Source organism: Passer domesticus, chromosome W, assembly GCF_036417665.1.
Source record: "Passer domesticus isolate bPasDom1 chromosome W, bPasDom1.hap1, whole genome shotgun sequence".
In the NCBI taxonomy this organism is placed as follows: Eukaryota; Metazoa; Chordata; class Aves; order Passeriformes; family Passeridae; genus Passer; species Passer domesticus.
The window spans coordinates 11474074-11494575 of record NC_087511.1 but is presented as its reverse complement, the minus strand read 5'-3'; positions in this window follow the sequence as shown (position 1 = coordinate 11494575).

Sequence of the window (20502 nt, the reverse complement as noted above, 5' to 3'; positions counted from 1 at the left end):
TCCATCACTATATGGATGATATCCTAGTCTGTGCATCCGAAAAAGCTTACTTGGACAAAGCAGTTAAAAAGACCATAGGAAAGGCAGGATTCGAGATCTGTGAGGACAAAATACAGTACACCAATCCATGGACTTACCTTGGATTCCAGATCCGGGAAAGGACCATCATACCCCAGCAGCTCGCCATCCGAGATGACCCGAAAACAATGAAAGACCTACACAGTCTGTGCGGATCCATCAACTGGTTATGTCCACTACTAGGAATTACAACAGAGGACCTTGCTCCCCTGTTCAGCCTTCTACATGGCAATGACAATCTGCATTCTCCATGCACTCTTACTACCGAAGCCATCATCAAGGTCCCAGAAGCCCTGTCTTCACGCAAAGCCCATTCCTTCAAGCCCAGCCTGCCTTTCCAGTTCGTCATTCTGGGAAAAGCACCTCGGTTCTATGGACTGATTTTCCAATGGGACACTCAACTTCGAGACCCTTTACTAATACTGGAATGGATCTTTACAAATAACCAACCCACAAAGACAATTACCACCTTCCAAGAGATTATGGCACATCTAATAAAAAAGGTTAGAACTCGCCTCCGCTCCCTTGCAGGGTGTGAGTTCACATGCATATATTTGCCAGTGACCACTGGGGACCTGGAGCATTTGCTCCAGACCAATGAAAATCTCCAGTATGCCTTAGATAGCTATACAGGTCAAATTTCAACACTTATCCCAAAACATAAGCTTTTTAATCGTGATGTAACCTTTCATCTGACTCCAAAATTAGTCCAAAGTAAAACCCCCTCTCAAAGCTCTAACCATCTTTACAGATGGCTCAGGGTCATCCCACAAGTCGGTAATGACATGGAGAGACCCTAAGACCCAAAAATGGGAATCTGACATAGAAATAGTGGAGGGATCTCCACAAATTGCAGAGTTGGCAGCTGTTGTCAGACCCTTTGAGAAATTCAAAGATGAACATTTTAATCTCGTCACAGATTCAGCTTATGTTGCTGGAATAGCTATGAGAGCAGAACATGCTCTTCCCAAATAGGTTGCCAATCCAAAGTTATACCAATTGATTTCTACATTAACACACTTAATTTCCCACAGAAAACAACCTTACTATATAATGCATGTGAGGTCACACACTGACCTCCCAGGTATCATCACAGAAGGGAAGAGGAAAGCGGACAACTTAGCCATGGCAATCGAGACTGCTAATGTCCCTAACATCTTTGCCCAGGCAAAAGCAAAATGGAGCTCTGCGAGGCAGAGTCAGAGCTGCACAGAGAACATATAAGAGAAGCCTCCTAAAATTGTATAGTGGCGATATCCATAGTAACCCAACGTGATTAGGAGTGGGATGTGGGGCGATGTGCCGCCGGAGATGGAGCCCAGCGTAGCATTGAGAGCAGCAGGGGAAGCTGCCTGGTCCGGACCTCAGAGATTTTGACACCTGAGGTACAGGTGTGCCACTGGGGACACAATGAGAAATAACATATGGGGTGCAGAACAGATTGTTTTATATACATCGAAAGAAGTTAAAAAATACTGAGAAATAGAGTGTCAAAAAGGGGGCAAGGCAGCTGCAGATTTGGCTGCCATCTGGAAATCACTTTATAAGACTTTAAAACAATGGAAAACAGAGCAAGACAAGAGAGGCCTGCAGTGATCAACTAATACAACCAAAATTGTAGAAGGAAGAAGAGAATTATTAAAACAGCAGTGGGGGCTGGGGAAAGAGTAATTCTATTATTTAGTATGGTGTATTTGTTTGTGTCCTGGCTTGTAAAGTAGGCATGTATTCTATCTTGCCATCTGTTGGGGGTTGGGCAGATTTTCTTATCTCTTTCAAGAACAATGACACTGCCAGGAAGATAATCTCCTGCTAATGGGCTATATGGTGTCCTGGCCTGTAAAATAGGGATGTATTCTTTTTTTGCCATCTGTTGGGGGTTGGGCAGTTTTTCTTATCTCTTTCAAGAACAATGACACTGCCAGGAAGATAATCTCCTGCTAATGGGCTATTGAATTACTCACTGTGACTGGTAAGATTAGTTACATCATCCCATTGAGAGATGCTCCATCCAGAGGGAGGAGCCAAGCATCCCTGCCACCATAAAACAAGCATTTCTGAGACCACAGAAAGCCTTCTTCGCTGGATTTCCCAGAGGAATCAGGAACCAAGGCCCAGCTGCTCCTTCGCCGCGTTTTCAGAAAGCATCTAGACCCTTCTGCAGATCGCCGCTCCAGGAGGAGCAGCCACCATCTGGCTGGACTACTATCAACACCCTGACTTCTCAGGGTGTCAGGTTTTTCTCACTCTGCCAGTGGTTTTTTGTGCTTGTGCTAAATTACATTGTTATTTAGTTTTTTTTCTTCCTAGTAAAAAAACTGTTATTCCCATTCCCATATCTTTGCCTGAGAGCCCTTTTAATTCTGAAATTGTGATAATTCGGAAGGAGGGGGTTTACCTTTTCCATTTCACAGAAGGCTTTTTGCCTTCCTTCACAGACTCCTGTCTTTTCAACCCAAGACAGATTTTGGCGCCCAACGTAGGGCTCAAGGGCATTGAAAAAAAAAAAAGGATTAACAGTTCTTAGGTAGTTTCATTTTTAAGTACCACCATGTGGTCTAGTTTTCCCTGGTTTGGGTGGCATGTGGTCACAAGTGTATACTTCCCATTTACAGGCCCTTATCTAAATATGGGTCCTATAACTAAGGCCACTGTGTCTGTTATCAAGTTTGTCCTCTGGGTGAGGGATTCATGGATCTTTAATTTCCTCTGGATGGCAGGTACATGGATTCAGAGCTATCACACACTAACTGCATGTTTTTGGAGTTACTTTAATAATGGTACCTACTGTGAGGAAATGACACGGGGGGAAACTTTCTCCCAACCTTTTAACCATCTTTTTGGGTCTGCTCCACCAGTTTTCGAAGGGTTAAGATCCACTCTAAGTGCTAATGATATCATACAATGGGTGGTGTTGCTGATATGCCTGTTATGTTTAGCACTCAGAGATAAGAGAAGATTAACCTGGATAACTACCCTGACACCTACACCAGAGACTAGGGATGCTGCTGCAGAGCCTGACACTACCCCAGAGACTGGAGATGCTGCTGCTCCAGAGCCTGACCCTGCCCCACAGCCTGCCTCAGAAACGAACCACCCAGATTGGGTGAGGGTGCTGGTTAAGGAGATGCAGGAGATGCAAGCGATGCTGAAGGAGTGCATTTCACCAGCTGGTGAGAAACCCGCCCTTTGCCTTGAAGAGGGACAGTCTAATAGTACAGCTGTGGAACCCACAAATGTTATAACTGTCCAGGTTCCAGCTGAACCACAAAGGCAGTCACAGCCAGCAGCAGTTGCCCCGGTAGAAACAAGGAGGTCTAAGATGAAAGCAGAGCACCCAGATAGAGATAGGAATGGAGGAACCTCACAACCCACAGGGGAGCCAGAAGTTGCGATCATCACCAAGTCCCTGACGTACGAAAGTCTCCGTAATCTGCACAAAGACATTGTGCGACGAGGGCGTGAGGCTTATACTACCTGGCTACTCCGGGTCTGGGACCTTATGGGTACAGGCGTGCAGCTGGACGGTGGTGAGGCAAGGAACTTGGGACCCTTAACCCAGGACTCAGGTATGAATCAGATTTTTGTAAGGGAGCCAGGATCCCTTTCTCTCTGGGAGTGGCTTTTAATGAGTGTCAGAGAGAGGTTTGTCCACAGGGAGAGAATGCAGGAGCACCACCATAGAATGCGTTGGAAGACCCTGGAGGAAGGGATCCAACAGTTAAGGGAAGTGGCAGTATTAGAGGTACTCTTTGGGAGGGATGGACAACATAATAATGACCCCGACAAGGTCAGGTGCACAGGGCAAATGCTGTGGAGTCTGGCAAATCTGGGGCCATCTCAGTACACCACTTTCATTGCAACAATTGATGCTGACACTAACCGAGAGACAGTGGGCTCTGTTGCCAACAAACTTAGGAATTATGAGAGTATGATTAATGGCCCAATGCAGGCTCATATCTCAGCTGTAATTAAGGAGTTCAAAGAAGAGATGAGGGAGGAAATGAGGAAGGTTAATGCAGCACCCGTACGAGTCACAGGCCCCAAAGTCAGAGCCCAACATTCCCCAGCTAGAGAGAGAGGGTACACCCCAAGGGCTAATCTGTGGTTCTTCCTGCGTGACCACGGGGAAGACATGGGGAGGTGGGATGGGAAACCCACTTCTGTCCTGGCAGCATGGGTCCGTCAACTCAAGGAGGGAAACTCTAACCGGGGGAGTTCCACCAAGGTGAAGGTAGCCTCAACCTCCCATGACCAAGCTTTTGGGTACGATCTGTCAGATCCCCTTGAAGGGACCTCTAGTATGCATACCCAGGAGAGGAATAATAACCAGTGTTAGAGGGACCCTGCCTCTAGCCAGGGAGAGGCACGGGAAAACCGGATCTTCTGGACGGTGTGGATCCGATGGCCTGGCACATCAGAGCCACAAAAATACGATGCCCTAGTTGATACTGGTGCGCAGTGTACCCTGATACCATCGGGACATGTGGGGGCAGAGCCTGTTTCTATTGCTGGTGTGACAGGGGGATCACAGCAATTGACCCTGGTGGAAGCCGAGGTGAGCCTGACTGGGAAGGAGTGGCAGAAACATCCTATAGTGACTGGCCCAGAGGCCCCGTGTATTCTGGGCATAGACTTCCTCCGGAACGGCTATTACAAAGACCCAAAGGGACTCAGGTGGGCTTTTGGCATAGCTGCTGTAGAGGCAGGGGACATTAAGCAATTGAACACCTTGCCTGGACTGTCAGAAAACCCATCTGCAGTAGGACTCCTGAGGGTGGAAGAGCAACTCGTGCCAATTGCGACCTCGACGGTGCACCGCCAGCAGTATCGGACGGATCTAGATGCCGTGATCCCCATCCACAGAATGATTCGTGAGCTGGAGAGCCAAGGGGTGGTCAGCAAAACCCACTCACCCTTCAACAGCCCCATCTGGCCTGTGCGCAAATCTGACGGAGAATGGAGATTGACTGTGGACTATCGTGCCTTGAATGAAGTGACTCCACCGCTGAGCGCCGCTGTACCGGATATGCTGGAACTCCAGTACGAGCTGGAGTCCAAGGCAGCAAAGTGGTATGCCACTATTGATATTGCTAATGCGTTTTTCTCCATTCCTCTGGCAGCAGAATGCAGGCCTCAGTTTGCTTTCACCTGGAGGGGCGTGCAGTACACCTGGAACCGACTGCCCCAGGGGTGGAAACACAGTCCCACTATCTGCCATGGACTGATCCAGACTGCACTAGAAAAGGGTGAGGCTCCAGAACACCTGCAGTACATCGATGACATCATTGTGTGGGGGAACACAGCGGCAGAAGTGTTTGAGAAAGGTAAGAGGATCATCCAGATACTGCTAGAATCTGGCTTCGCCATCAAGAAGAGCAAAGTCAAGGGACCTGCCCGAGAAATCCAGCTCCTGGGAGTGAAATGGCAAGACGGACGGCGCCAGATTCCCACTGAGGTCATCAACAAGATCACCGCTATGTCCCCACCAACCAGCAAGAAGGAAACACAAGCTTTCCTAGGTGCCATAGGTTTTTGGAGGATGCACATTCCCGAGTATAGCCAGATTGTGAGCCCTCTTTACCTGGTTACCTGCAAAAAGAACGATTTCCACTGGGGCCCTGAGCAGCAACAAGCCTTCACCCAGATCAAGCAGGAGATCGCTCATGCTGTAGCCCTTGGCCCAGTCAGAACGGGACCAGAAGTCAAAAATGTGCTCTACTCTGCAGCCGGGAACAATGGTTTGTCCTGGAGCCTTTGGCAGAAGGTGCCTGGTGAGACTCGAGGTCGACCATTGGGATTCTGGAGCCGAAGTTTCAAAGGGTCCGAAGCCAACTACACCCCAACAGAGAAGGAAATCTTGGCTGCCTATGAAGGAGTTCAAGCCGCCTCGGAGGTGATTGGCACGGAAGCACAACTCCTCCTGGCACCCCGACTACCAGTGCTGGGGTGGATGTTCAAAGGAAAAGTTCCTACTACCCACCACACCACCGACGCCACATGGAGCAAATGGATTGCCCTCATCACCCAGCGCGCCCGTATTGGAAACCTGAATCGCCCTGGGATTTTAGAGATAATTACGAACTGGCCAGAAGGTGAAAACTTTAGTCTCACTGACGATGAGGAGCAGGTACAAGCGACAAGAGCTGAAGAAGCTCCACCCTATAACCAACTACCAGCAGAGGAAACACGTTATGCTCTTTTCACTGACGGTTCTTGTCGCATCGTAGGGATGAACCGGAAGTGGAAAGCAGCCGTATGGAGCCCCACACAACAGGTTGCACAAGCTACCAAAGGAGAAGGTGGATCGAGCCAACTTGCTGAACTCTAGGCCATTCAGCTGGCCCTGGACATTGCTGAAAGGGAGAGGTGGCCAAAGCTTTACCTTTATACTGATTCATGGATGGTAGCCAATGCTCTATGGGGCTGGCTGGGAAGGTGGAGAAAAGACAACTGGCAACGTAAAGGAAAACCAATCTGGGCTGCTGATATATGGAAAGACATTGCCTCTCGGGTAGAGAAACTAACGGTGAAAGTCCGTCATGTAGATGCCCATGTCCCCACAAGTCGGGCTAATGAGGAACACCGAAACAACGAGCAGGTAGATCAGGCAGCGAGAATAGAAGTGTCAAAGATAGACTTAGATTGGCACCATAAGGGGGAGTTGTTCCTGGCTCAATGGGCTCACGATGCCTCGGGTCATCAGGGCAGAGATGCCACCTACAAGTGGGCACAAGACCGAGGGGTGGATCTAACCATGGACAGTATTTCTCAGGTTATCCACGACTGTGAGACATGTGCTGCCATCAAACAGGCCAAGCGGGTGAAGCCCCTGTGGTATGGGGGGCGGTGGTCCAAGTACAAGTATGGGGAGGCCTGGCAGATTGACTACATCACACTGCCCCAGACACGCCAAGGCAAGCGCTACGTGCTGACCATGGTGGAAGCCACCACTGGATGGCTAGAGACCTACCCTGTACCTCATGCCACTGCCCGGAACACCATCTTAGGCCTGGAAAAGCAAGTCCTATGGAGACATGGCACACCTGAAAGGATTGAATCTGACAACGGCACCCATTTCAAGAACGGCCTTATCAACACCCGGGCCAGAGAACATGGTATCGAATGGATATATCATATCCCCTATCATGCTCCAGCTGCTGGCAAAGTTGAACAGTGCAACGGACTCCTTAAGACTACCCTGAAGGCACTTGGTGGGGGAACATTTAGAAACTGGGAAAATAACCTGGCAAAAGCAACCTGGATGGTCAACACCCGAGGGTCCATCAATCGAGCTGGCCCTGCCCAGTCTGAACCCTTGCACACAATAGATGGAGATAAAGTCCCTGTGGTACATATGAAGGGTATTTTAGGGAAAACTGTCTGGATTAATCCCACCTCAGGCAGAGACAAACCCATCCGTGGGATTGTTTTTGCTCAAGGACCTGGTTACACTTGGTGGGTAATGCAGAAAGATGGGGAAACCCGTTGTGTACCACAGGGAAACCGGGCCTTAAGTGAAAACTGAGTATAAGATTTCATTGTGACACAGATGGAAATAGAATAAGGGGTGGATAATGTCCTGGCTTGTAAAATAAGCATGTATTCTATTTTGCCATCTGTTGGGGGTTAGGCAGTTTTTCTTATCTCTTTCAAGAACAATGACACTGCCAGGAAGATAATCTCCTGCTAATGGGCTATTGAATTACTCACTGTGGCTGGTAAGATTAGTTACATCATCCCATTGGGAGATGCTCCACCCAGAGGGAGGAGCCAAGCATCCCTGCCACCATAAAACAAGCATTTCTGAGACCACAGACAGCCTTCTTCGCTGGATTTCCCAGAGGAATCAAGAACCAAGGCCCAGCTGCTCCTTCGCCGCATTTTCAGAAAGGATCTACACCCTTCTGCAGATCGCCGCTCCAGGAGGAGCAGCCACCATCTGGCTGGACTACTATCAACACCCTGACTTCTCAGGGTGTCAGGTTTTTTTTCTCACTCTGCCAGTGGTTTTTGGCTTGTGCTAAATTACATTGTTATTTAGTTTTTTTCTTCCTAGTAAAAAACTGTTATTCCCATTCCCATATCTTTGCCTGAGAGCCCTTTTAATTCTGAAATTGTGATAATTCGGAAGGAGGGGGTTTACCTTTTCCATTTCACAGGAGGCTTTTTGCCTTCCTTCACAGACTCCTGTCTTTTCAAACCAAGACAGGGCTGTTTAGCCTGGTGAAGAGAAGGTTGCATGGAGACCTCACAACATCTTCCGGTATTGGCGGCTACCAGACGGGGTATGCCCAGTGGGCTGCCTTGGTCAGGACAGCTCAGCGGTGCTCAGCACAGCATGTTCGAGCTCCCAGGCAGCTGCTAGCCGCAGGCAACTTTAGGAGGCTCAAGCGATATCAGCTCTTAGTGATTATCAGCTCTTTGTGATTTCATCTCTTTAGCTTGCTAGGTGCCGCAGTAGACGCCGGGAGAGAGAGTAGAAGTGCTGTGTGAGGTTCCGAAGAATTCTTCATTGGGGTCTTCCATGAAGGTTCTCAGTGACAGCTCTTCTGCTGAACTGGGCAGAAGTAGGGGTTTATATACCTTACAGCGGTTTTGCAAACTGTCCAATAGTAAGGGTCAAGGGAAAGTGACCTAAACGCTTACAGAGAGAAAACAAGAGTCCAAAGGCGGAAGAGAGGGGCTTCTAAAGTCCAGTCATCATGACCTGGCATTTCCTGTCTTAGGCTTCTGACTGCCAATGAGCCATTGCAGGCCCTGGGCCTGCTACAACTCCACTTTCTGTATTTAGAAAAAGGCATTCCTTATAGTTTTTTTAAACAATGAACAAGGCATGAGAACATAGCTAATACAATGACTATTACAAGGAAAATCCACAACATTCCTTTAACCAAAGATGCAACCCATCCTGTTAATCCCCATTGACCGAAAATGTCATTGACCCAGTCTGGGTTGTTTTCTACTTTTAAGTCCTTCACAAGTTCCTTCAGTTTCTAGATGTTGGCGTGGATCGATTCCGAGCGTGAAGATAGATTGAAGCAATACATCCCTTCGAAGTCTTGGCAGCAGTGTCTGTGGGCAAGCAGCAGGAAGTCAATCGCTGCTCGATTTTGGAGTGATGCATGTCTTGTGGTTTCTTCTTCCTTTAAGACATCGCTCAGGGCAGCAGAAGTAGTGTTGGCTTGCTTACTGAGCCAGCACCCAAGGTGATTTATTTCACCTAGGGCCTTAGCTGCAGCTACCCATGGTAGGAATATAGAGACCGCTATCTTTTTAGGTTTGTTCCAATCGTATAATTTGGGATCGCAATTTTCTTCAAATTCTGTGTAGAATCTTTTGTGGTGTTTTAATTCACTTTCTTTTTTCCAATTATGTAACAAGGTTATATTTGGAGTGAGGGTAAAAAGTTTTCCAAGGGTACAGGGACCTCCCTGGAGTCATGAGGGGATCCCAGCCTATACTCTGTCACCACAGATGAGAAACATTCCCTGGGTAGTACTTTGGGGTGGAGAGAGGACACAGAGATCACACGAGCAGTGTAATTACACCAATTGGGAGGGTTATAGGCATTGTTAATTTGCAATATGTCTTTTTGGTATGTGTTTTTGGTCTGGTCAGTTTTTGGCCAATTCTTTTTTGGACATCTAAAGTAAAATTTGACACAGTATGTTGCCTTGGAGGACCCCAACAGGTCAAGTTCCTGGGGTTCCTCCGGAGCATTGGGCAACATTTTTGTCCACTTGTCCCAAGTATCTACCAGGTTGGGTCTCTTACCTGTGGTGCGGAGGAGCTCTGAGTTATAGATGGGCCAGTCATCATCTATGAAAGGAATTCCTGCTAGACATGTGGGAAGTGGGTTATCAATGCTTCCCATGGATAAGCATATGTTATCCTGTTTTAATGTCTTTGCTAAGGTTACCCAGACATTATGGCTAGGCTGTGGGCTAATCCAGCTGCTGGCATACAGTAAGGTGAAGAACATCCAGGCAGGAGTGAGGACAGCAGCAACGGAGATATTTTTTCATCTTTGGACAGGAATGGGGCTTCTGATAGGGAATATAAGCAAAATTCCTTATCTTGATGGTAGGAGGGGAGGGTTAGGGTTTCCTTCCTTGTTCCTTTCCTCTGTTGCTTCCACCACCCCTCTTTTTTTTTTTTTTTTTTTCTTTTTTTTTAATAAAAGCTAAGGGTGGGGGAGTGAGTATAAAGTTAGGGAGTTTTGGTAAGAGTTCAGAAAGGAGGTAATAGGGGTTTTAGGGTAAAAAAGGTAATAACATATAATTCAGAGAACAGTTTTGTTTTCAGGCTGTGTGTGGCCTATGGCTTGATGCCGCAGAATGTTGTTCAGCTTTCTGTCTTGTCTGCTGTCGCGTGATGGGATGGTCATTTTCTCTGCATGTGGACATTCGGCAACGTCTTCGTCTCCAGGCAAAACTAGTTTGGTTTTGAGAAGGTCTTGTGTTTGACTCAGGAGGATTCTTGTCACTGCTTGTGGGAGTAGTATTTGCAGTGACGAGGTATGGTTTTATGTTTTTTCCTGGGTACCATCTTGGACCAGATGGTAGTAGAACACATGCATATCCTCTCCCCCAGGTAATCAATTGGAAATGTCCAGAAATTTGATGTGTTTCTGGGTCCTTCACTAGCACAGGTGGTTTCTCAGTGAGCTTTGCTTGGGTGGCATTTGGAAAGTGGTGAAGTATTGGTGGATCAGGCTCTGATGTTGTACAGTTCAGGAAGTTGATGACATAGAGAGCCTTGCAAAGTCTTTCAACTGGAGATATGATTTTTGTTTCTTTTTGTTGCTGATTGAGGACTCTTTTGAGGGTTTGATGTGTCCTTTCTACGATGGATTGTCCTGTGGGGTTTGCAGGTATGCCTGTCTTATGTTCTATTCCCCACTCACTGAAGAACTCTTTCAACTTACGAGAGGTATAAGCAGGTCCATTGTCTGTTTTGATCTCCTTGGTACTCCCAGGGTAGCAAAGGCAAGGAGGAAATGTTTTATGGTGTACTGTGCAGTTTCTCCTGGATGTGCTGATGCAAATACTGCTCCTGAGAACGTATCGACCGATATATGCACGTATTTTGACCTTCCAAATGGTGCAAAGCGGGTCACATCTGTCTGCCACAGCTGGCAGCTGTTCAAACCTCGGGGATTGACTCCCATCCCCATAGATGGTATCTGGTAGTTTTGACAGTTCAGGCATGTGGCAACAATACCTTTGCTTGATCTTTAGAAAGCTTAAACATTCTGATAAGGGCAGGGACATTTTGATGAAAAAATGCGTGGGATAACTTTGCCTGGGCAAAGATGTTAGGGACATTAGCAGTCTCTATTGCCATGGCTAATGTGTCCACTTTCCTGTTCCCTTCTGTAATAATACCTGGGAGGTCAGTGTGTGACCTCACATGCATTATATGGTAAGGTTGCTTTCCGTGGGAAATTAAGCATGTCAATGTAGAAATCAATTGGTATAATTTTGGATTGGAAACATCTTTGAGAAGAGTATGTTCTGCTCTCATAGCTATGCCAGCAACATAAGCTGAATCTGTGACCAGATTAAAATGTTCATCTTTGAATTTCTCAAAGGGTCTGACAACAGCTGCTAACTCTTCAATCTGTGGAGATCCCACCACAGATCCGCTATGTCAGATTCCCATTTTTGGGTCTTAGGGTCTCTCCATGTCATTGCAGACTTGTGGGATGACGCCGAGCCATCTGTAAAGATGGTCAGAACTTTGAGAGGTGTTCTACTTCGGACTAATTTTGGGGTCAGATAAAAGGTTACATCATGATTAAAAAGCTTATGTTTTGGGATATGTACTGAAATTTGGCCTGTATAGCTATCTAAGGCATACTGGAGATTTTCATTGGTCTGGAGCAAATGCTCCAGGTCCCCAGTGGTCACTGGCAAATATATGCATGTGAACTCACACCTTGCAAGGGAGCGGAGGTGAGTTCTAGCCTTTTTTATTAGATGTGCCATAATTTCTTGGAAGGTGGTAATTGTCCTTGTAGGTTGGTTATTTGAAAAGATCCATTCCAGTATCAGTAAAGGGTCTCAAAGTTGAGTGTCCCATTGGAAAATCAGTCCATAGAACCGAGGTGCTTTTCCCAGAATGACGAACTGGAAAGGCAGGCTGGGCTCGAAGTAATGGGCTTTGCGTGAAGACAGGGCTTCTTGGACCTTGATGTTGGCATCTCAGGCTTCTGTTGTGAGAGTGCGTGGAGAGTCCAGATCCTCATTGCCCTGAAGAAGGTTGAACAGGGGAGCAAGGTCCTCTGTTGTAATTCCTAGCAGTGGACATAACCAGTTGATGGATCCGCACAGACTGTGTAAATCTCTCAGGGTTTTTGGGTCGTCTAGGATGGTGAGCTGCTGGGGTATGATGGTCCTTTCCCGGATCTGGAATCCAAGGTAAGTCCATGGGTTGGTGTACATTATTTTGTCCTCATGGATCTCACATCCTGCCTTTTCTATGGTTTCAATAGTCTTTTTAACTGCTTTGTCCAAGTAAGCTTTTTCTGATGCACAGACTAGGATATCATCCATATAGTGATGGATGTTTGCATCTGGGAATAGGTTCCGAATGGGAGAGAGGATGTGAGCAACATACCACTGGCATATAGTGGGACTGTTCTTTAATCCTTGGGGAAGAAAAAGCCAATTATATCTTTTGAGTGGGGCCTCTGTTAAGAGAGGGAATGGAGAAAGCAAACGGTGGAGTGTCCTGGGGATGCAGTGGAATGCTGAAGAAACAGTCTTTAATATCTATGATAGCAAGTGTCCAGTCTCTAGGCAGCATCAATGGTGAGGGTAGGCCAGGCTTTAGGGGGCCCATGTCCTCTATGACCTCATTGATTTTACGAAGGTTGTGGAGGAGCCTCCACCTGTCTGTTCCAGGCTTTTGCAGTATGAAGACTGGAGAGTTCCAAGGGCTGGTGGTCTCAATGATGTGGCCTTTGGCGAGCTGTTCTTCCACAAGGGCATGTAGTGCGCGCAGTTTGACTTTAGAAAGGGGCCACTGCTTGATCCAGATCGGGTTATGGCATTTCCAGGTGAGACGGGGAGTATCTGGCAGTGTGCGCTCCTCAGTGGCCCCAATTAGAAATCCTGACTGGGAATACGTAGGGAAGCTCCGCACTGGGATAGAACGTCCCTTCCCCAAATAGTGATGGGGGGCCTTACCACGAACGGGCGGATGGTTGCCAACTTGCCTTCAGGCCCTTCGACGAGGTTGTTGTTCTTGCTTCACATAGAAACTGTAGCTCCACCGATCCCTGAAATCATGCCTGCTACCGGTTGTAGATCCCAGTGTGCCGGCCATTCTGAGTGAGCAATGATGGTCATGTCTGCACCGGTGTCCAGCATCCCTGGTAGGTGGATCTTCTCTGCAGGTAAGACTGCACTCAATGGTAGGCTTACTTGGTCCCACAACTTCTGCCCACATTGCTGTGGGGTTGAGAGGAAGCTGTTCCCTGTGATTCTTAGGGAGTAAAAAGGCTTGTGCGATCAGAGTTCCCCTTGAAAGGAAAAATGGTAAGTCCGTTCAGTACACCTGGACAGAGATTTCTTGTCCCGAGTGCACTGTTTGTACTTCTGGAGCAACAAAGATTTCCTTTGGGCTATGGAGAGCGTCACCTATAATTAGGATGTCAAAAGGACCACCTTGTGGCCCACGTTTGCCTGTGGGAACACGATAAACATTCTCATTGTTACAGTCAATGGACAGAGCAGTTACCAATTGGTGACAGCTTCCCATCTGTATCGCTCCTTGTGCTGGATGCTCCTCATGTGGTCTGGAATCTCGTGGGATGGTGCATGACTGGGTCTGGATGTCCTTTGATTTGGTGTCTTTGCGTGGGGCCCCACCACGCTCCGCTGGAAGTTTCCCGAGCGCTGCTGGTAGCACTGCTGATTCTGGGGTCTTTGGTAAATGTTACGAGGGTATCTGGTAGGTGACCTCTCTGGACAGTCCTTTATAAAATGTCCAAAGTGTCCACAGTGGAAGCAGCAGACCTGGTCTTTAGAAGCCATTAATGCATATGCACCAGACACTCCTTGTGCAATACCCTTAGCAACTGCTTGGGCCACTGTATTTTCAGTGGACAAGTGGCGTGTACAGCTTTCCAGCATTTGCTCTATGGTAGATTCTGTATCCAAAGGTAAGGCCCTCAGAATTGTTTTACATTTTTCGTTCGAGTTACTCATGGCAAGCTTGTACAACAGTTCTTTTCTTGCCTCTGTTCTCTCTATCTGTTTTTCCAGAGCATCCTTAATTCTGTCCACAAATTTGATAAAGCTTTCATCTACTGCTTGTTTAATATTAGAAAAGTGTTGGGTAGGGATAGAGTCATCAGGGGTAAGAAGTAAGGAGTTTTTTGCTGCAGTAGCCACATCTTTTCATGCTGCCTTAGGTAAGGTATCAGCTTGGTCAGAGTGTTTCTGTAAATTCCCTTCCCCAGCCAGCTGTTTGACTGTAAAGTTTGGCCTATCAGCATCTGTAGCATAGGTGTCTGATAATGTTTTTAATTGTCTTTTCCAATGCCTTTCCCATAACATATATTCTGCTGGAGAAAGAAGGCAGTGGGCAATATTTTTAATATCGTGGGGCACTGGAACATGTGCTGAGAACATAGCTTCTATGAAATTTCTAAAAATATGTGAACTTCTACCGTGTTCTTTGGCAATATTTCTTAGTTGTATGAGTTCTTTATTTGTGTTAGGTCCCCACGTCTTTCTGGTAGTAGCACCACCTCTTTTTCCCTTTTTATAATCTACTGGAAAGGCATTAATGCTCTGAGCCAATTGCCAATCCCCTGCCTGTGTTGCTTCCATTTTTATTATAGCCCATGGATCAATATCCTCTATAACAGAATCAGAATCACTGTCACTGCTGTCCTCAGAAGAGGAGTGAGAGCGAGCAAGCAGTGCTTTATGCTTTTTATGGTGAGTTGGAGCAATGTTTTGCAGGGGTGCATGTGGCTGGAGAAAGTGTGAGGCAGCACATGGCAGAGCTTGGCTAGAGGGAGGTAGCATTGGGACTGGAATGTCAGTGCAATGGGTGGCACAGCATGCACAGGACTGGGGCATGTGGGGAAGTGGGGTGCTACCGTGGGAGGTCTGGGAGGTTCCGTTCGAGGGTCCCTGAGGGTGGGTGTGTGGCTGCAAAGCCTGGGAATGGGGGCAAGGGAGAAGCTGGGGAGAGGAGGCGGTGGGATTGGAAGGGGGTGCCACGGGTACAGCATGGTTTAATGGGGCTGCGGCAGGCAGGCAGGGAGATCTCCTGCGACAGGGATAGTAGTGGGTGCAGGGAGACACGCGAGCATGGGAGGAGGTGGCAGGGGTGGTAGGTGGGATTGAGGGACCCGCAGCAAGGGTGGGGGGAACGGTAGCAGGGGTGGGGGGTGTCTCGGACCCGACAGAAACAGGTGCAGTTACACTCGCACTCGGACATAACACGGAGGAAGGGTGCTCGCAGGATGCCGTGAGTAGTGCAGTGGAATTCGTGTTTGCCGTGTCCGAGGGGGAGGGTGGGGGATAGGCAGACCCCACGGGTGCGGAGGGGGTGGGGGTGAGGGGTGCAGGGAGAGGGGTAGGGGGTGAAACAGTGCTAATAGGGGCACTAAGACCTGAGGAAAGTGAACTGGGTTCCAGGGCTGAGGGGGAAAGAATATTATCAGCACGATTAGCATTTGTATCTGGTGAGGGAGATAACGCTTTCATGCCTTCATCAGAAAGGGTTTGCACCATAATTAAGCTTTTTTTGTTAGTTTTTTCTACGGCTTTGGTTATAATGTGAAATACAGGGATAAACCGAGTTACAGAAAAATCTTGATTAGTTTGAAGGGTATATATCCTGGTCCCAATTGTATCCCAGAAGGAGTTTAAAATAATAGTGTTTGTGTTAACATCTGGAAATTGGGAAAGAATCCATTTTATAAATTTTTTCAGGTTAGTTTTTGAAAGATTACCTTTAGAAAAAGAAAAGTTGTTAAAAGATAGGATTTGTAAATAAAAATCTCTCTCGTTCTGGGATCTTTTTAATGTACTAAGTTTTGATCCCAGGTCCCGTTCCCTGTTAGCAGAAAAAAGAGAAAAAAAAAAAAAAAGGACCCAAGGAAAATTTTTTTTGCATGCAAGAAAGGCTGTTTTAAAACTTCTCGCCTCGTTCTTAAATGCATGTTAGGATTCATATGGAAGGAGTTCTTGGACAACGTTCCTGTGGATCTTGCTAGTCCTCCTGCAGCCCTCCATGGAAAATCTTGTGCTTGCCTTTAGGCTGAGAGATGCAAAGAATACGATGAACTTTTAGGGCAAGGTCGGGGGACCTTTGTTGTGCTGCCACAGTTTCTCCTTGCTAGAAGTAGTGGAAAAGCTTTTCGCTAAGATACAGGCAACAAGAGACACTCAAGACAGGGCTCCAGAGCTCTCCGAAGGTAAGTGCTGGTCCCGGGTGTCTTTCAGCAGAAGCAGCTCTCCGGAGGGCACCGCAACCGACACTCTCTCCAAAGAGACATTCAGTGTGCTTTTTGTCATTCACAGCTGTTCTTGCTTAGCTCTTGAAGGTGAGACTCCCTCATGACTGATGAAAGTTGTCTATTTAAGAGTGGGTCAAAGACATGATCCTGCTCTAGAAGGAGATGAGAAGGTTTCTGCAGTCTTTGTCATCTCTACTGCTTGTGATTTCTATATGAAAGCAGTGGGAAGTTTTCTGAAGGCAGTCCAGGAGCTGGCAATATGGACAGCTTAGAACTGAACACGTGCTGCTGTGATAACAGAAAGGACTTAAAAAAATTTAAAAGGGCAAACAAAGCTGTTGGAAGGAAAAGAACATTAACCAGTCTTCCATTCTTCTAATATATCTTTCTTTAAATCATCATTTTCATGCAGTTTCTTGGCTTGCATTGGTATCCCTGAAAAGGAATCTGAGACACAGTAAGCTTCTTAATAGAGTACATATGAACAAATGCAGGCCAAGTTGCCTTTTTTTTTGCATCAAATACAAGTCATGCTTGAGCTAGCCTAAGCTTACAATTCTTAGTTCACACTAAGAATTTTACTCATGATTGAGTAAATTTTACTGTCACTCAGAATTTTACTGTCATGCTTGTCATTGAAACTTTTCAAGGAAAGCTCTGAATATCAATGCTTGTATAAAAATAGTATTTTATCACCTGTATTTGTGTGAAGCAGGAAAGCTTTTTGCCATCAACAGTGTTATTTAACCTTCTATGTCATATCCCTCTTCATATCCCTATTGAACTTAAGGGTTATTAATCTACTTCAGATTTGGCACGTGGAATAAGGCTACTTTTTCTTCTTGAAAGCTAATGTCATTTGACCTACTTACAGCAAATAATTCATTAATTGTAAGTCCCCAGGTAGCATCTTTTACGCATATTCTAACCTTCTAAACAAGTAACAAAAGCACTCTCCAATACTTTACTTTTTTAAGCACACAAACTTCTTCCCCCCTTTACAGTTGGAAACTATAAAATGAACGACATGTCAGCAGTATTTTAGCTAAGTAATTTGAAACAAATAAAAAAAATCCCTTCAACTCGGAAATAGTTTTAGCCAAGAAATTCAAAACAAATAGAAAATAGTCCCTTCAGTTTGGAAATATTTTTAAATTGATTTTGGATATACAAAACATACCCTTACCTTACACACTGCATGTAGATTTAATTGTCATGAAAGCAAACCAAATGTTTCTGTTCCGATAGCACAGTTTTCTACGTACGTGATCGTTAGGACACTCGAAGGTACTTCTAAGGTACTGTAGTAAGCAAAAAAAGAGAAGAGGTTGTGCCTTATTTCTGGCTTCCTTCAGTTTTCTTTTCGGTTTTCTTCCTCATGCTCTTTTTCATGTCACCTTTCTTACTGTGATTTAGATTTGCAGTTTACTAAGCTATGTTTTTTGCCTGGAATTCTTGTAAATTTTGAAAGGAACCCAACCTGTAAATATGCATCTTTTTATGATTTGCTAGCTACATATAAAATCTTCCTGCTGCTCTAAAATGCTTTTATTTGATATGCATTTTTATCACCAGTCAAATTAAAAGAGAATGGTTCCTATATTCACTGCTTTTGTACTGGATTCAGTTCAATGTGCGCTAACGGTGCAAAAAAGTCCTGCTGGAAGAAAGGATCTGCATACAAATTGACCAAGACACATGGTACAAGGGTCTTGTAAAGGTTCGAAGTTTCTCTGCCTTTCTGGCAGTCTGTCTTCACAGCAAGACTTGATGAGGTATTTCGCTAGCATTTATTTGACAGAAAGTTATAGCAAAGCAAGCAAAATGGAGCAGCAAAAGAAGATAGCAGCAAAATGTACATTACCCCCTCTGTTATTTATCATTGTCTAAAAAAATTTATTCTTGCCATGTTACATAAAATACCTTAGTAGAGCTAAAGACTAGAAAAATGCAACTTTGCTCTGGATTCATTAAAACCAAAGCTATCTGTGGACAGAAGGGCCCAGCATGATGCTGGGAACTCCCAGCTGGTTTCAGTAAGCTGTCTGGAGAACTGCATTTTTTGGTGGGCTTTACTTGCATGTCTGTAAGGTGGGGACTTTCTATGGGGCCTTGAGCCCTGAGAGTGCCGTGGACACAGAGACCCATTGTGTAGCTCTCTGACCAGCCGCAGCACACTGAGGCATGATGGATTACTCCCAGGGTTCATGTGGTAGAATGGTTTTCTGCCCCCGTGAAGAAGGACATTTCCATTTTCCTGCACAGAGCCATTCTGTAGGTTACAATGGCACCTTGAATGAATCAAGTGGTATTTGCACAATGGCCAGTGAGCTTGGATTATTAAGCTTCTTGTGTTCAATCTGTTTCCTGTTTCAGTAAATAGCAAAACTTCCAAGGACTGCAACGACAAGAAGATGAAGTTGCTACTGTATTTCAAATGTTTGTGTAATAAAATGGTGATTCTTGCAAATATTTGTAATGGTAATTTCAGGTACTGAAACACCAGCTCGGCTCAGGGTGATTCTGAAATTGACTTTAGTTTTCCATGTTTCTTAGTATGTCAACTGAGACACTTCTAGCTTTCAAGGCAAGGCGTTTGACAGTATCCTCAAAAAGGCTCAGGCTGCTGGATGAAAAGGTGAAAAAACTGGGGTGAATGGGGGAAAATCTCTCTTCTGGTTTATGTCATAGATTCAGCCAGACAATCAACAATCATTAGTTTAATGAGGTACCAGCAAGGTCTTTCACTCACACAGATCCTCAAAAGCTTAAAACAACCAGCAGCTTCTTCTTTGCAACAAGTGCCACGGCCAAAAGCCAGGCCTGGCTTTCACCTTCTCCTTTCAGCCTTCAAACTCTGCCAGACGTACTGGTGATTCTCACTTTCCTTCTCAGCTACATCGAAAAGCACATCCTCTCAGTGTCACAGAGTCCTTAGTGAAACTGATCAGAGGTTCCCCTTCAAACAGCTTAGTGTGCCAGGACAGAAAGCTTTCACTGACTTGTCCCCTTGCCTCTTCCTTGCAGCCTTTTATTTTCAGAGCATACACTGAGGCATTGCACTTTCCTTCTCAGCTGAGTGCATTGTCATATTACTGGAGTCCCACAGGTCCATCTCCATCTCGCACAAGCTGTTTCTGTTAAAACATGCTGATGTTATGTGTTTTTCTGCTCAGCTATTCGAACCATGGCATTATGTGTCCGGCTTGCAGTCTGAATCTAAACTGAGAAGTTGCTGGCTACGTCTTGCACACACAGCTGCGCCAGTATGAAAAGGTGGCTTGGACCTTGCTCCTTATGTTAGAAAACATCCATTCACTCCCCAATTAAGTTACTGGTTTCTTTGCTTTACATCCTGCAAACTTCACGCACACACACACAGGAGAGCTAGGCTTTCTTTCTTTCTTTCTTTCTTTCTTTCTTTCTTTCTTTCTTTCTTTCTTTCTTTCTTTCTTTCTTTCTTTCTTTCTTTCTTTCTTTCTTTCTTTCTTTCTTTTCTCTCAGCTGCACTCCCCTATTTTCCACCTTGATCTACCACTTTTCTCTTGGCCTTATCGTGCATGGACATTTCCTCTTAAAACACCAACTGTGTTGCCTATCCCTCCCCTACATTGCCTTGCCTATCCTACCCAACCTTGCATTTCCTTGTCATTCCTGATCATTCCTTTGCCTTCCTGACCCATGCATGTCCTTCCCTTGCCCTTCATACCAACCCAGTGCCTTGCATTGACTTGCTCACCAATCCTTTTTTTCCTTCCCATTTGTCCAGCTCCAATCTTTCATTTCCTTCTCCTTCTAGGACTCTTATTGCCTTGCCTCCTTCTCCTTTGTGTTGCCTTGCAAAGCCACCACTTGTCTTGCCTTGCCCTGAAGCCCTTCTTTGCCTTGCATTACCTTGCTCACCCGTGCCCCACCTGGAATTCAACACCTCTCTT